This window comes from Mustelus asterias, unplaced genomic scaffold (assembly GCF_964213995.1).
Source record: "Mustelus asterias unplaced genomic scaffold, sMusAst1.hap1.1 HAP1_SCAFFOLD_371, whole genome shotgun sequence".
NCBI lineage: Eukaryota > Metazoa > Chordata > Chondrichthyes > Carcharhiniformes > Triakidae > Mustelus > Mustelus asterias.
The window spans coordinates 390,277-406,940 of record NW_027590327.1 but is presented as its reverse complement, the minus strand read 5'-3'; the positions used below and the strand labels follow the sequence as shown (position 1 = coordinate 406,940).

Below are 16,664 nucleotides of genomic sequence, written 5' to 3'. Positions count from 1 at the left end.
TCATTGATCAATATACAAAAAATATAAGAGGAAGTAACATTGGAAAGGGAATATATTCAGGGGTCTGCGAAAGAGCTGGGAGAAAAGATTAATGAGATAGTTATTACAAAGAACTAGCATCAATAGATTGGGTCGCATTGTCTGCCGTTTCCAATGTCGTTCACACTCAAAGGATGTCATTTAAACTGAAATAAAAGAGTTCAGGTTTCCCGTGTCCTGGCATTTCCTTCTTTCCAAGTGTTAGAGGAAAATGATAAGTAATCTGAAATCAAACAACTATGAATAGAAAAGTTGCATGTGTTGTAAGAGACGCGCCAGCTTATTGATCACAAAGTGAAAGATGCTTTGTAAAATGTAAGGAATGTTATTTAATTCCACATGGACAGATAACATTAACACAAGTGTGCTTGTTCATAGGTTATGCGTGTGGATATGGTAATAGCTTTGAATTATATTCCATTCATTGTATATACTCGTTTTACCAAACGGAATAAAGACAGAAATATTATTAATGTGTAAATACAAATCCCTTTACTGTACCTTTTAGATTTAAAGTTAACTTATTAGTGATACAATTAGGCTTACATTAACACTGCAATGAAGTTACTGTGAAAAATCCCCTCTTCGTCACACTCCGGCTCATGTTCGCGTACACTGAGGGAGAGTTAACATGGCCAAAGCATCTAAGCAGCACGTCTTTCGGACTTTGATTCGATTTATTATTGTCACATGTATTAGTATACAGTGAAAATTATTGTTTCTTGTTACAGTCGTAGCTAGGGTGTCGAGGAAGATCAATAATTATCTCCTTTGTTTTCCTGACATTGAGGGAGCGATTATTATCATCACACCACTTTGTTGGAGTGAAATCAAAGTAAAGGAAACAAAATGGTTACCTGGCACAAAATGGACTCTGGAAAAGGACATTAAGAGGCACTCACTTTGGGCACAGACATTACTCAAAGAGTTCAAACCTGTAGTGTTTAAATTACTGCAGGAAACAGGTCAGACCTTGAGGCACCTTAACCTTGAGATAAAAGCAGACCCAGAACAATTAGCTTGTTAACAAGATCAGCCATTGATAGAGGACATAACCACATAAATGTATCTACTCTATGCACAATGATGTGATAACTGTCAATGTCCGTACTTATCTATGTATAACGATGTGTTAACTGTCGATGTCTGTACCTGTCTACTCAGCTTGTACCGATGTGCTAACGGCTAATGTCCGTAATGTCTATTATCTAAAAAGTATAAAAGATGCTCAACTACCATTATGTAGTTGAGAAGGTGACTGCCTGTACTGCGGAGTGCCAGCGCTTCTCCGAAAGCTTTGTCCGAATAAAACTGTTTGTTGAACCTCCAAGTCTGACTCCGAAGTGGTGAATTTCCCACAAGTTAACCAGATTATCCATCTCATTCCTGTACTCTGTCTCATCATTGTTTGAGATCCTACTCACTCCGGTGGTGTCATCAGCAAACTTAAAAATGGAGTTGGAGGGGATTGTGGCCACACAGTCAAAGGTGTATAAGGAGTATAGTAGGGGGCTGAGGACATCAAGAGCACGAGCTATACCAGGCTGAATTGCCTACTCTCACTCCTAATTCCTTTGTACCTATGTTGACTGTTCCTATTTGGATCATGCATTCCAACTTTATTGGCACTTATGAACCATGACTTTTCCAAAAGGAAGTTAATTTCAGAATTAATCTGTGGTCAGCCATTCTTTGGGGAAATGTGCAAATAAGGAGAAGCCATAACTAGTGCATATGCAGAATTTCGGAAAGTGTCCAGCTAACATTCTTTCAGTAGGTTGGAACTAATGTAAGATATGGAATCAACAGAGGTCTGATTCACCAATTGAAATCAAAGTTGATAAGTTGATACTGTTTTGTTGGAGAATGCTTGGTCATGAAGTGTGACCGAGGTATTTATTGGTAATGATCCCAAGTTTTCCCCGTATTTATGCTGCCAGAATGTCACGTGAGAAGTTGAGGTTAAAAGGTCACATTCAGATTTACTTGTTTGACATTCACACTTAACTTTCAAAATTAATTGTTGAATCAGAGATTCCCGACAGTGCAAAAGGAGGCTATTTGGCCCATCAAGCCTGCAACAACACCCAAGCCCCATCTCCCTAACCCCAAATTTCCCCTGCTTGTCCCTCTAACATTAAGGGGCAATTTAGCATGGCCAGGCCCCGTAATCTGGCGGTACGGTGGCACAGTGGTTAGCGCTGCTGCCTTACAATGCCAGGGACCTGGGTCTGATTCTTGGCTCATGTCACTCACTGTCTGTGTGGAACAAAGAACAAAGAACAGTACAGCACAGGAAACAGGCCCTTCGGCCCTCCAGGCCTGTGCCGTTCCTTGGTCCAACTAGACCATTCGTTTGTATCCCTCCATTCCCAGACTGCTCATGTGACTATCCAGGTAAGTCTTAAACGACGCCAGCGTGTCCGCCTCCACCACCCTACTCGGCAGCGCATTCCAGGCCCCCATCACTCTCTGTGTGAAAAACGTCCCTCTGAGTTATACTTTGCTCCTCTCACCTTGAGCCCGTGACCCCTCGTGATCGTCACCTCCGACCTGGGAAAAAGATTCCCACTGTTCAACCTATCTATACCCTTCATAATTTTTTACACCTCTATGAGGTCTCCCCTCATTCTCCGTCTTTCCAGGGAGAACAAGCCCAGTTTACCCAAACTCTTCTCATAGCTAAGACCCTCCATACCAGGCAACATCCTGGTAATCCTTCTCTGCACTGTCTCTGAAGCCTCCACATCCTTCTGGTAGAGCAGCGACCAGAACTGGGCGCGGTCTTCCAAATGCGGCCTAACCAGCGTTCTGTACAGCTGCAGCATCAGAATCCAGCTTTTATACTCTATGCCCCGTCCTATAAAGGCAAGCATACCATATGCCTTCTTCACCATCATCTCCACATGTGCTGCCACCTTCAAGGATTTGTGGACTTGCACACCTAGGTCCCTCTGTGTTTCTATACTCCTGATGGCTCTTCATTTATTGTATAACTCCCCCAAACATTAGTTCTTCCAAAATGCATCACGTCGCATTTATCTGGATTAAATTCCATCTGGAATTTTTCCGCCCAATTTTCCAGCCGATCTTTATCCTGCTGTATTGTCCGGCAATGTTCATCGCTATCCGCAATTCCAGCTATCTTTGTGTCATCCGCAAACTTGCTGATAACACCAGTTGCACCTTCTTCCAAATCATTTATATATATCACAAATAGCAGAGGTCTCAGCACAGAGCCCTGCGAACACCACTGGTCACAGACCACCAGCTGGAAAAAGACCCTTCAACTGCTACCTTTTGTCTCCTGTGGCCAAGTCAGTTTTCTACCCATCTCGCCACCTCTCCTTGTATCCCATGAGCCGTAACCTTCTTAACCAACCTGCCATGAGGGACTTTGTCAAATTCCTGACTGAAATCCATATAGACGACATCCACGGTCCTTCCTTCAACAACTGTTTTTGTCACTTCCTCAAAAAACTCCACCAAATTTGTAAGGCACCACCTCCCTCTTACAAAACCATGCTGTCTGTCACTAATCAGATTGTTCCGTTCTAAATGCGCATACATCCTGTCTCTAAGAATCCTCTCCAACAAATTCGCTACCACGGACGTCAACTTCACTGGCCTATAATAACCCGGGTTATCCCTGCGAGCCTTCTTAAATAACGGTGACACATTCGCTATCCTCCAATCCTCAGGAACCTCACCTTTGTCCAACGAAGAGACAAAGATTTCCGTCAGAGACCCAGCAATTACATCTCTTGTCTCCCTGAGCAGTCTGGGACAGATGCCATCAGGCCCTGGGGATTCGTCAGTTTTAATGTTACCTAAAAAACCTAACACTTCCTCCCTTGTAATGGAGATTCTCTCTAACGGGTCAACACCTCCCTCTGAGACACTCCCAGTCAACAAACCCCTCTCCTTTGTGGATACCGATGCAAAGTATTCATTTAGGATCTCCCCTATTCCCTTGGGTTCGAAGCATAATTCCCCTCCTTTGTCCCTGAGAGATCCGACTTTTTCCCTGACAACTCTTTTGTTCCTAACATATGAATAAAACGCCTTAGGGTTCTCCTTAATCCGTGACCTCTTTCTGCCCTTCTAACTCCCCATTTGAGTTCTTTCCTACTCTCTCTGTATTCCTCCAGAGTTCCATCTGTTTTCAGTTGCCTGGACCAAACGTACGCCTCTCTGTTCTTTTTGATCAGATCCTCAATTTCCCTGGTTATCCACGGCTCTCGAATCCTACCTTTCCTACCCTTCCTTTTTACAGGCACATTCTCCTCCTGTCTGCATGGGTTGCCCTGGATGCTCCGGTTTCTTCCTACAGTCCAAATATGTGCGGGTTAAGTGGATTAGCCATTCAAATTGCCACTTAGTGTCGGAGTTGCTAGCGAGGATGAATAGTGGACCTACGGGGATAGGAGCCGGCTTGGATTGTGGTTGTTGCAGACTTGATAGGCTGAATGGCCTCCATCTGCATTGTAGGGATTCTATGATTCTATAAACCCACACATCTCGCATACTGTTAAATGTTTAGATGAGGTAGAGTTTGTAAAATGTGTTCAGGAGAATTTTCTACATCAGTATATAGAGGTGCCAACGAGAGAGGATGCGATATTGGATCTCCTATTGGTAAATGAGTTAGGGCAGGTGATGGATGTGAGTGTGAGGGAACACTTTGGATCCAGTGATCATAATGCCATTAGTTTCAACCTGATCATGGATAAGGATAGATCTGGTCCTCGGGTTGAAGTTCTGAACTGGAAAAAGGCCAAATTTGATGAAATGAGAAGGGACCTGGGAAGTGTGGATTGGCACAGGCTGTTCTCTGGTAAGGATGTAAATGGAAAGTGGGAGGCCTTCAAAGGAGAAATTTTGAGAGTGCAGAGTTTGTATGTTCCTGTCAGGATTAAAGGCAAAGTAAATAGGAATAAGGAACCTTGGTTCTCGAGGGAGATTGTAACACTGATTAAGAGGAAGAGAGAGTTGTATGAAATGTACAGGCAGCAAGGAACAGATCAGATGCTCGAGGAGTATAAAAAGTGCAAGAAGCTACTTAAGAGGGAAATCAGGAGGGCTAAAAGAAGACATGAGGTTGCTTTGGCAGACAGAGTGAAGGAAAATCCAAAGAGCTTCTATCGGTATGTTAAGAGCAAAAGGATAGTGAGGGATAAAATTGGTCCTCTTGAAGACCAGAGTGGTAGACTGTGTATGGAACCAAAAGAGATGGGGGAGATACTAAATGTTTTTTTTGCATCCGTATTTACTGAGGGAGTATGGAGTCATGGACCATGCAGCACGGGCATGGAGTCTACGGAAATAGGGCAAACAGGTAGGGAGGTCATGGAACCTTTACAGATTAAAGGGGAGGAGGTACTAGCTGTCTTGAGGCAAATCAGAGTGGATACATCCCCAGGACCGGACAGAGTATTCCCACGGACCTTGAGGGAAGCTAGTGTTGAACTTGCATGGGCCCTGGCAGACATATTTAAAATGTCAGTATTCACGGGGGAGGTGCCGGATGATTGGAGGATGGCTCATGTTGTTCCGGTGTTTAGAAAAGGTTCCAAAAGAAATCCGGGAAATTATAGGCCAGTATGTTTGACGTCGGTGGTGGGAAAGTTATTGGAAGGTGTGATAAGGGACAGGATCTACAAATATTTGGATAGACAGGGACGTATTAGGGAGAGTCAACGTGGCTTTGTGCGTGGTAGGTCATGTTTGACCAATCTATTAGAGTTTTTCGAGGAGGTTACCAGGAAATTGGAAGAAGGGAAGGTGGTGGATGTTGTCTACCTGGATTTCAGCAAGGCCTTTGACAAGGTCCCTCATGGGAGGTTATTTAGGAAGGGTCAGTCGCTAGGTATACATGGGGAGGTAGTAAATTGGATTAGACACTGGCTCAATGGAAGAAGCCAGAGAGTGGTTGTGGAGGATTGCTTCTCTGAGTGGAGGCCCTAGTGGTGTGCCGCAGGGATCGGTGTTGGGTCCATTGTTGTTTGTCATCTATATCCATGATCAGGATGATAATGTGGTCAATTGGATCAGCAAGTTTGCTGATGATACAAAGATCGGAGGTGTAGTGGACAGTGAGGAAGGTTTTCAAAGCTTGCAGAGGGATTTGGACCAACTAGAAAAATGGGCTGAAAAATGGCAAATGGAATTTAACGCAGACAAGTGTGAGATATTGCACATTGGAAGGACAAAACAAAGTAGAACGTACAGGGTAAATGGTAGGACTCTGAAGAGTGCAGTTGAACAGAGGGTTCTGGGAATACAGGTACAGAATTCCCTAAAAGTGACGTCACAGGTGGATAGGGTCGTAAAGAGTGCCTTTGGTACATTGGCCTTTATAAATCGGAGTATCGAGTATAAAAGTTGGAGTGTTATGGTAAGGTTATATAAGGCATTGGTGAGGCCGAATTTGGAGTATTGTGTACAGTTTTGGTCACCTAGTTACAGGAAGGATGTAAATAAGATTGAAAGAGTGCAGAGAAGGTTCACAAGGATGTTGCTGGGACTTGAGAAGCTGAGTTACAGAGAGAGATTGAATAGGTTGGGACTTTATTCCCTGGAGCGTAGAAGATTGAGGGGAGATTTGATAGAGGTGTATAAGATTTTGATGGGTATAGATAGAGTGAATGCAAGCAGGCTTTTTCCGCTGAGGCGAGGGGAGAAAAAAACCAGAGGGCATGGGTTAAGGGTGAAAGGAGAAAAGTTTAAAGGGAATATTAGGGTGGGCTTCTTCACGCAGAGAGTGGTGGGAGTGTGGAATGAGCTGCCGGATAAAGTGGTAAATGCGGGGTCAGTTATAACATTTAAGAAAAACTTGGACGGGTTCATGGATGAGAGGGGTGTGGAGGGATATGGTCCAAGTGCAGGTCAGTGGGACTAGGCATAAAATGGTTCTGCTCAGACAAGAAGGGCCAAAAGGCCTGTTTCTGAGCTGTAATTTTCTATGGTTCTATGGTTCTATGGAACACCACTGGTCACAGACCTCCAGCCGGAAATAGACCCTTCGACTGTTACCCTCTGTCTACTGCGGCCAAGCCAGTTTTCTATCCATCTAGCCACCTCTCCTTGTACCCGATGAGCCCTAACCTAAGGAAGGACCGTGGATGTCGTCTATATGGATTTCAGTAAGGCATTTGACAAAGTCCCACATGGCAGGTTGGTTAAGAAGGTTAAGGCTCATGGGATACAAGGAGAAGTGGCTAGAGGGGTGGAGAACTGGCTTGGCCATAAGAGACAGAGGGTAGTGGTCGCAGGGTCTTTTTCCGGCTGGAGGTCTGTGACCAGTGGTGTTCCGCAGGGCTCTGTACTGGGGCCTCTGCTATTTGTGATATATATAAATGATTTGGAAGAAGGTGTAACTGGTGTAATCAGCAAGTTTGCGGATGACACGAAGATGGCTGGACTTGCGGATAGCGAAGAGCATTGTCGGGCAATACAGCAGGATATAGATAGGCTGGAAAATTGGGCGGAGAGGTGGCAGATGGAGTTTAATCCGGATAAATGTGAAGTGATGCATTTTGGAAGAAATAATGTAGGGAGGAGTTATACAACAAATGGCAGAGTCATCAGGAGTATAGAAACACAGAGGGACCTAGGTGTGCAAGTCCACAAATCCTTGAAGGTGGCAACACAGGTGGAGAAGGTGGTGAAGAAGGCATATGGTATGCTTGCCTTTATAGGATGGGGTATAGAGTATAAAAGCTGGAGTCTGATGATGCAGCTGTATAGAACGCTGGTTAGGCCACATTTGGAGTACTGCGTCCAGTTCTGGTCGCCGCACTACCAGAAGGACGAGGAGGCGTTAGAGAGAGTGCAGAGAAGGTTTACCAGGATGTTGCCTGGTATGGAGGGTCTTAGCAATGAGGAGAGATTGGATAAACTGGGGTTGTTCTCCCTGGAAAGACGGAGAATGAGGGGAGATCTAATAAAGGTGTACAAGATTATGAAGGGGATAGATAGGGTGAACGGTGGGAAGCTTTTTCCCAGGTCGGAGGTGACGATCACGAGGGGTCACGGGCTCAAGGTGAGAGGGGCGAAGTATAACTCAGATATCAGAGTGATGTTTTTTACACAGAGGGTGGTGGGGGCCTGGAATGCGCTGCCAAGTAGGGTGGTGGAGGCAGGCACGCTGACATCGTTTAAGACTTACCTGGATAGTCACATGAGCAGCCTGGGAATGGAGGGATACAAACGATTGGTCTAGTTGGACCAAGGAGCGGCAGAGGCTTGGAGGGCCGAAGGGCCTGTTTCCTGTGCTGTACTGTTCTTTGTTCCTAACCAACCTGCCATGAGGGACTTTGTCAAATGCCTTACTGAAATCCACATCGACGACATCCACGGCCCTTCCTTCGTCAACCGTTTCTGTCACTTCCTCAAAAAATTCCACCAAATTTGTAAGGCATGAACTCCCTCTTACAAAACCATGCTGTCTGTCACTAATGAGATTGTTCCGTTCTAAATGCGCATCCATCCTGTCTCTAAGAATCCTCTCCAACAACTTCCCTACCACGGACGTGTGATCCCTGGGGATTGAGTCACTATTTCGAGTGACCTTTGGGGATCATGTCATCATTCATAGTGATGATTGGGAGTGTGTCAGTATTTAGAGTGATCCTTGGGGATTGTGCCACTATTTCGCGTGATCCTTGGGGATTGTGCCACTACTTAGAGTGATCCTTGGGGATTGTGTCACAATTTAGAGTGATCGTTGGGGTTTGTCTCAGTATTTAGATTGATCCTGTGTAATTGTGTCTCTATTTAGAGGGATCATTGGGTATTATGTCACTATTTAGTGATCCTAGGGGATTGTGTCACTATTTAGAGAGACCCTTTGGGATTCTGTCACTATTGAGAGTGATCCTTGGGGGCTGTGTCACGATTGAGAGTGATCCTTGAGGATTCTGACTGTGTTTAGAGTGATCCTTGGGGATTGACTCACTATTTAGAGTGATCCTTGGGGATTGTTGCACTATTTAGAGTGATCTTTGGGGATTGTGTCACTGTTTGAGTGATCCTTGGGGACTGTGTCACTATTTAGAGTGATCCTTGGGGACTGTGTCACTATTTATTGTGATTCTTGAGGACTGTGTCACTGTTTAGAGTGATCTTTGGGGATGTTGTCACTACTTAGAGTGACCCTTGGCATGTGTCACTATTTAAAGTGATCCTTGGGGATTGTGACACTATTTGGAGTGATCCTTGGGGATTGTGTCACTATTGAGAGTGATCGTTGGGGATTGTGTCACTATTTAGAGTGATCTTTGGGGACTGTGGCACTATTTAGAGTGATCCTTGGGGATTGTGTCACTATTTAGAGTGATCCTTGGGGATTGTGACACTATTTAGAATGATCCTTGGGGATTGTGTCACTATTTAGAATGATCTTTGGGGATCGTGTCACTATTTAGAGTGATCCTTGGGGATTGTGTCACTATTTACAGTGAACCTTGGGGATTGTGTCACTATTTACAGTGAACCTTGGGGATTGTGTCAGTATTTAGAGTGATCCTTGGGGATTCTGTCACTATTTAGAGTGATCCTCGGGGATTGTGTCACTATTTAGTGTGACACAAAATTGGCAGGACTTGCAGATAGTGAGGAGCATTGTCAGAAGCTACAGAAGGATATAGATAGGCTGGAAATTTGGGCAAAGAAATGGCAGATGGAGTTCAATCCTGATGAATGCGAAGTGATGCATTTTGGTAGAAATAATGTAGGGAGGAGCTATACGATAAATGGCAAAACCATAAAGGGTGTAGATACGCAGAGGGACCTGGGTGTGCAAGTCCACAGATCCTTGAAAGTGACGTCACAGGTGGAGAAGGTGGTGAAGAAGGCATATGGCATGCTTGCCTTTATAGGACGGGGCATAGAGTATAAAAGTTGGGGTCTGATGTTGCAGATGTATAGAACGTTGGTTCGGCCGCATTTGGAATACTGCGTCCAGTTCTGGTCGCCACACTACCAGAAGGACGTGGAGGCTTTGGAGAGAGTACAGAGGAGGTTTACCAGGACGTGGCCTGGTATGGAGGGGCTTAGTTGTGAGGAGAGATTGGGTAAACTGGGGTTGTTCTCCCTGGAAAGACGGAGGATGAGGGGAGACTTAATAGAGGTGTATAAAATTATGAAAGGCATAGATAGGGTGAACGGTGGGAAGCTTTTCCCCAGGTCGGTGGTGACGTTCACGAGGGGTCATAGGTTCAAGGTGAAGGGGGGGAGGTTTAACACAGATATCAGAAGGACATATTTTACACAGAGGGTGGTGGGGGCCTGGAATGCGCTGCCAGGCAAGGTGGTGGAGGCGGACACACTGGGAACGTTCAAGACTTATCTAGACAGCCATATGAACGGAGTGGGAATGGAGGGATACAAAAGAATGGTCTAGTTTGGACCAGGGAGCGGCGCGGGCTTGGAGGGCCGAAGGGCCTGTTCCTGTGCTGTATTGTTCTTTGTTCTTTGTTCTTGTTCTTTGTTTTCCTTGGGGACTGTGCCACTATTTAGAGTGATCCTTGGGGATTGTGTCACTATTTAGAGTTATTCGTCGGGTTTGTGTCACTATTGAGAGTGCTCCTTGAGCTTGTGTCATTATTTAGTTTGACCCATGGGGATTGTATCAAAATGTAGAATGACCCCTGTGAACTGTGTCACTATTTACCCTGATCCCTGTGCATTGTCTCACTATTTGAAGTGATGCTTGGGGATTGTGTCACTATTTCCAGTGATCCTTGTGGACTGTGTCACTATTTAGAGTGTTCCTTGTGGATTGTGTCTGTTTCTGGACTAATTCTTGGCGATAGCATCACATTTTGGCGAGGTCCCTGCGGTGATTGTCAGAGGAGTCTTTGTCAGACAGGTTTACAGCGTGGAAACTGTCCCTTTGGCCTAATCTGTCCATGCTGCCGGATTTTATCATTAAGTTCGCCCCAGTTACCCCTGTTTGGCCCATATCCCTCTTTATCAATTAAACCCATGTGACGTTCGAAATGTTTTTTAAAACACCACATTTTTCCAGCCCGACTCCTACCTCTGGCAATTCGTTCCACAAACCCAGTGAAAAAAGAGCCTACCTGGATTGTTTTGTATCTTTACCCTTTCATCTTAAACCTATGCCATCTAGTTTTTGAATCCTCGGAAAATATGTTGACTATTTAGCTCAACTATGCCCCTCATTATTTTATGGACCTCGATAAGATTACCATAGAACCATAGAACCATAGAAAATTACAGCTCAGAAACAGGCCTTTTGGCCCTTCTTGTCTGTGCCGAACCATTTTTGCCTGGTCCCACTGACCTGCACTTGGACCATATCCCTCCACACCCCTCTCATCCATGAACCCGTCCAAGTTTTTCTTAAATGTTATAAGTGACCCCGCATTTACCACTTTATCCGGCAGCTCATTCCACACTCCCACCACTCTCTGCGTGAAGAAGCCCCCCCTAATATTCCCTTTAAACTTTTCTCCTTTCACGCTTAGCCCATGCCCTCTGGTTTTTTTCTCCCCTAGCCTCAGCGGAAAAAGCCTGCTTGCATCCACTCTATCTATTCCCATCAAAATCTTATACAACTCTATCAAATCTCCCCTCAATCTTCTACGCTCCAGGGAATAAAGTCCCAACCTATTCAACCTCTCTCTGTAACTCAGCTTCTCAAGTCTCGGCAACATCTTTGTGAACCTTCTCTGCACTCTTTCAACCTTATTTACATCCTTCCTGTAACTAGGTGACCAAAACTGTACACAATACTCCAAATTCGGCCTCACTAATGCCTTATATAACCTTACCATAACACTCAAACTTTTGTACTCGATACTCCGATTTATAAAGGCCAATGTACCAAAGGCACTCTTTACGACCCTATCCAACTGTGACGTCACTTTTAGGGAATTCTGTACCTGTATTCGACATTTTCTATTAAGAGACTCCTGGATGAGTACATGGGACTTAATAGGACGGAGGGGTATCGGTAGGCCTAAAAGGTAGGGAAATGTTCAGCACAACTTGTGGAGCCAAAGGGCCTGTTTTGTGTGTAGTTTTTCTATGTTCCTATGTTTCCATGAGATTTAACAGCACAAAATGAGGCCCTTCGGCCCCTTATGTCTGAACTGGGCATCAAACACCTATCCAATGGAATCCCATTTTCCAGCACTCGGTCCACAGCCTTGTATGCTCTGGCGTTTGAATTGCTGATCTAAATGCCTCGTGTGGCAATTCCCGCTTCTACCATCCTATCAGGCCGTGTGCTGCAGATCCCAGCACCCTGTGGATGGAAACATTTTTCCTCAAATCCACACAAAAATCTGCCCTTTACCTTAAATCCTCGGCCCTCTGGTTATTGACACCTCTAGTGAAGGAAAAATGTTTCTTCCTGTCTATGTGCAGCATAATTTTGTACATATCACTCAGGTCCCCCCCACATGAAACCAATCCCCACCACCATCCGCAACACCCATTCCCCCTCCACCTCTAAGTTGAAAAACCCGACTCTCTTCATAGCTGAAAATCTCCAGCCCAGGCAGCATCCTGGTGAATCTCCTCTCCACCGTCTCCAGTGCAATTACATCCTACCTGCTGTGTGAGAACACTGCTGCACACAGTACTCTTGCTCTGCTCGAACCAGCATTTTATACACTTCCATCATAGCCTCCCAGCTCTTATATTCTATGCTGTGACTTCTAAAGGCAAGTATCCTACACATCGTCCTAACCACCTCATCTACCTGTCTTGCCAGCTTCAGGATCTGCATATATGCACCCCCAGCTTCATTCTGGTTCTCGGTCTCATTGTTGTTTGAGATCCGACGCACTGCAGTGGTGTCATCAGCAAACTTGGAAATCGAGTTGGAGGGGAATTTGCCCACACTGTCATTGGAGTATAGTAAGGGGCTGAGGACACAGCCTTGTGGGGCACCGCTGTTGAGGATGATTGTGGAGGAGGTTATGTTGACTGTCTTATTCATTGCTCTCTGCACAAGTTCAAGATCAAATTGCAGAAGCAGGAGCCGAACCCCAGGACACGGATTTCGGACATGGGTTTCGGCGGAATAATGGTGTTAAAGGCTGAGCTGTAGTCGATAAACACGAGTCTGTGTTACAGGGTTGACTGTCGATCCAGGGAGATGGTCTCCACTCCAGGGTGCAGTCCTGTCTAAGTATAATAGAGTCGGAACTGTTGAGGCATCAGGATCTCCCTCTGCCAACTGTTAGTATTGTCCAGAGGAAAGGGTGAAACCAGCACTGTTTGGTACCAGCACTGCTGCGGGGGTTGTCAGTAAGCTGTCTGAGAGACGACAGATTACCACCTACAGGACTCCACTCTCGATTTTGTCAGGGTTTACTCCCTCAGCCTTCTTCCCCTCTAAATCCCCTACAAAGTAGTGGGGCTATTTACCTGTAACTGAGTGAGGGTCAATGTTGTGGACTCCCCGGAAAATGCTCACTCAAGTGTAAACATTGTGTCGCTACCATGGAGCAGCACGGTGACACAGTGGTTAGCACTGCTGACTCACAGTATCAGGGACCTGTGTTCAATTCCAAGCTTGGGTCACTGTCTGTGTGGAGTTTGGGCCTTCTCCCCGTGTCTGCGTGGGTTTCCTCCGATGCTCCACTTTCCTCTCACACTGCAAAGGACGCGCTGGATTTTTAAAAAAACTAGATTTAATTGTTCTATGTGCGTGTGCACATTTTTAAAAATTTAACCCATCCTCAGTCTGACTGGAAATTTCTTCCCCTGAATCACATTTAATTTCATTCTTTATTTTCTTCCTGACAGTGAACATAATCACAATTGTGACATTGACGAGAAGAAACTGTGGTCTGTCCCAATGTGTGACTCGTTACCTGGTGGCCATGTCAGTGGGGGATCTGCTGGTCGTTCTCCTCGACCTGATATTGAGACACATTCCCATTGTTTATTGGAACCAGTTTTATTTCCTGCTATCGCTCCCCCTGTGTAACATCCACGCCGTCCTGCTTTATGCAGCCACTGACTGTTCTGTCTGGTTCACCGTCACTTTCACCTTTGATCGATTTGTGGCCATTTGCTGCCCCAAGCTGAAAAGTAAATATTGCACTGAGAAATCGGCGGCTGTGGTTCTGGGAACAATGATGGTGTTGAGCAGCTTAAAGAACATTTTCTGGTATTTTATGTTATCAAATACGTATGCGCTGGGGAACTTCCCCTGGATTTGTGATTACACATGGCATGTTCTGTTCTCTCCGGTCTGGACAACAATCGAGTTCCTCCATCACATTCTAACCCCATGTGTCCCTTTCATCCTGATTCTGCTGCTCAATGCTTTCACCGTCAGACACATTTTAGTGAGCAGCAGAGCCCGCAGGAGACTCCGGACTCACAGCAATGGGGAGAATCCCAGCGACCCAGAGATGGAGAGTCGCAGGAAATCCATCATTTTACTGTTTGTTATCTCAGCCAATTTCATCCTCTTACGGTCAACATCAATGGTCTTTTCAATATGGCTTCGGATGTCTAATTTGGGCTATTCGGTAAATTTAGATATTTTCGTCCTGGAAATCGGTTTCATCCTGCAACTTACAAGTTGCTGTACAAACACTGCTATTTATGCTGTGACACAGAGTCACTTCAGACAGCAGCTGAAAAATGTGCTGAAATATCCCCTTATTGTAATTCTTCAACTGATTGTTGAATGAGATGGAGCTCTGGAGGAACACAGGGAGAGTAGGAAAGAACTCAAACGGGGAGTTAGAAGGGCAAAAAAAGGTCACAAAATGTTCTTGGCAGACAGGATTAAGGAGAATCCTAAGGCATTCTATTCATATGTTAGGATCAAAAGATTTGTTCGGGAAAAAAGTCGGACCTCTCAGGGACAAAGGAGAGGAATTATGCTTAGAACCCAAGGTAATAGGAAAGATTCGAAATGAATACTTTGCATCGGTATTCACAAAGGAGAAGGACTTGTTGACTAGGAATGTCTCAGAGGGAGGTGTTGACCCGTTAGAGAGAATCTCCATGACAAGGGAGGAAGTGGTTGGGGTGTGGAATGGACTGCCTGCAGTGATAGTGGAGTCAGACACTTTAGGAACATTTAAGCGGTTATTGGATAGGCACATGGAGCACACCAGGATGATAGGGAGTGGGATAGCTTGATCTTGGTTTCAGATAAAGCTCGGCACAACATCGTGGGCTGAAGGGCCTGTTCTGTGCTGTGCTGTTCTATGTTCTATGTTAGGTTTTTTAGGTAACATTAAAACTGGCAAATCCCCAGGGCCAGAAGGCATCTATCCTAGACTGCTCAGGGAGACAATTGCTGGGCCTCTGATAGAAATCTTTGTCTCTTCATTGGACACAGGTGAGGTCCCTGAGGATTGGAAGATAGTGAATGTCGTACCGTTATTTAAGAAGGGTAGCAGGGATAATTCGGGTATTTATGGCTCAGTGAGATTGACGTCCGTGGTAGGGAATTTGTTGGAGAGGATTCTTAGAGACAGGATGTATGTGCATTTAGAACGGAACAATCTCATTAATGACACACAGCATGGTTTTGTAAGAGGCAGGACGTGCCTTACAAATTTGGCGGAGTTTTATGAGGAAGTGACAAAAACGGTTGACGAAGGAAGGGCCGTGGATGTCGCCTATATGGATTTCAGGAAGGCATTTGACAAAGTCCCTCATGGCAGGTTGGTTAAAATGGTTAAGGCTCATGGGATACAAGGAGAGGCGGCTAGATTGGTAGAGAACTGGCTTGGCCACAGGAGACAGAGGGAAGGAGTCAAAGGGTCTTTTTCTGGCTGGAGGTCTGTGACCTGTGGTGTTCCGCAGGGCTCTGTACTGGGACCTCTGCTATTTGTGATATATAGAAATGATATGGAAGAAGGTGTAACAGGTGTAATCAGCAAGTTTGTGGATGACACGGAGATGGCTGGACTTGCGCATAGCGATGAACATTGTCGGACAATATAGCAGGATATAGATAGGTTGGAAAATTGGGCGGAGAAATGGCAGATGGAATTTAATCCAGATAAAAGCGAAGTGATGCATTTTGGAAGAACAAATGTCGGGGGGAGTTATACAATAAATGGCAGAGCCATCAAGAGTATAGAAACACAGAGGGACCTCGGTGTGCAAGTCCACAAATCCTTGAAGGTGGCAGCACAGGTGGAGAAGGTGGTGAAGAAGGCATATGGTATGATTGCCTTTATAGGACGGGGTATAGAATATAAAAGCTGGAGTCTGCTGTTGCAGCTGTATAGATCGATGGTGAGGCCACATTTGGAGTACTGCGTCCAGGTCTGGTCGCCGCACTAGCAGAAGGACGTGGAGGCTGTAGAGAGAGTGCAGAGAATGTTTACCAGGATGTTGCCTGGTATGGAGGGTCTTAGCTGTGAGGAGAGATTGCGTAAACTGGGCTTGTTCTCCCTGGAAAGACAGAGAGTGAGGGGAGACATAATGGAGGTGTACAAAATTATGAAGGGTATAGATAGGGTGAACAGGTCGGAGGTGACGATCACGAGGGGTCACGGGCTCAAGGTGAGTGGGGCGAGGTATAACTCAGATATCAGAGGGACGTTTTTTACACAGAGGGTGGTGGGGGCCTGTAATGCGCTGCCAAGTAGGGTGGTGGAGGCAGA

General features: G+C 45.4%; 1 long non-coding RNA gene across 1 annotated transcript in view; it reads right to left on the bottom strand.

Annotated features, from left to right (window-relative positions):
* Nucleotides 1-207: 207 nt before the first annotated feature.
* Nucleotides 208-16,664, bottom strand: part of LOC144486497 (uncharacterized) — a 220,102-nt gene continuing 203,645 nt past the window's right edge. The window contains exon 3 of the long non-coding RNA XR_013496272.1: nucleotides 208-262. This is a non-coding gene — a long non-coding RNA (uncharacterized LOC144486497). The remainder of the gene's footprint in view (nucleotides 263-16,664) is intronic.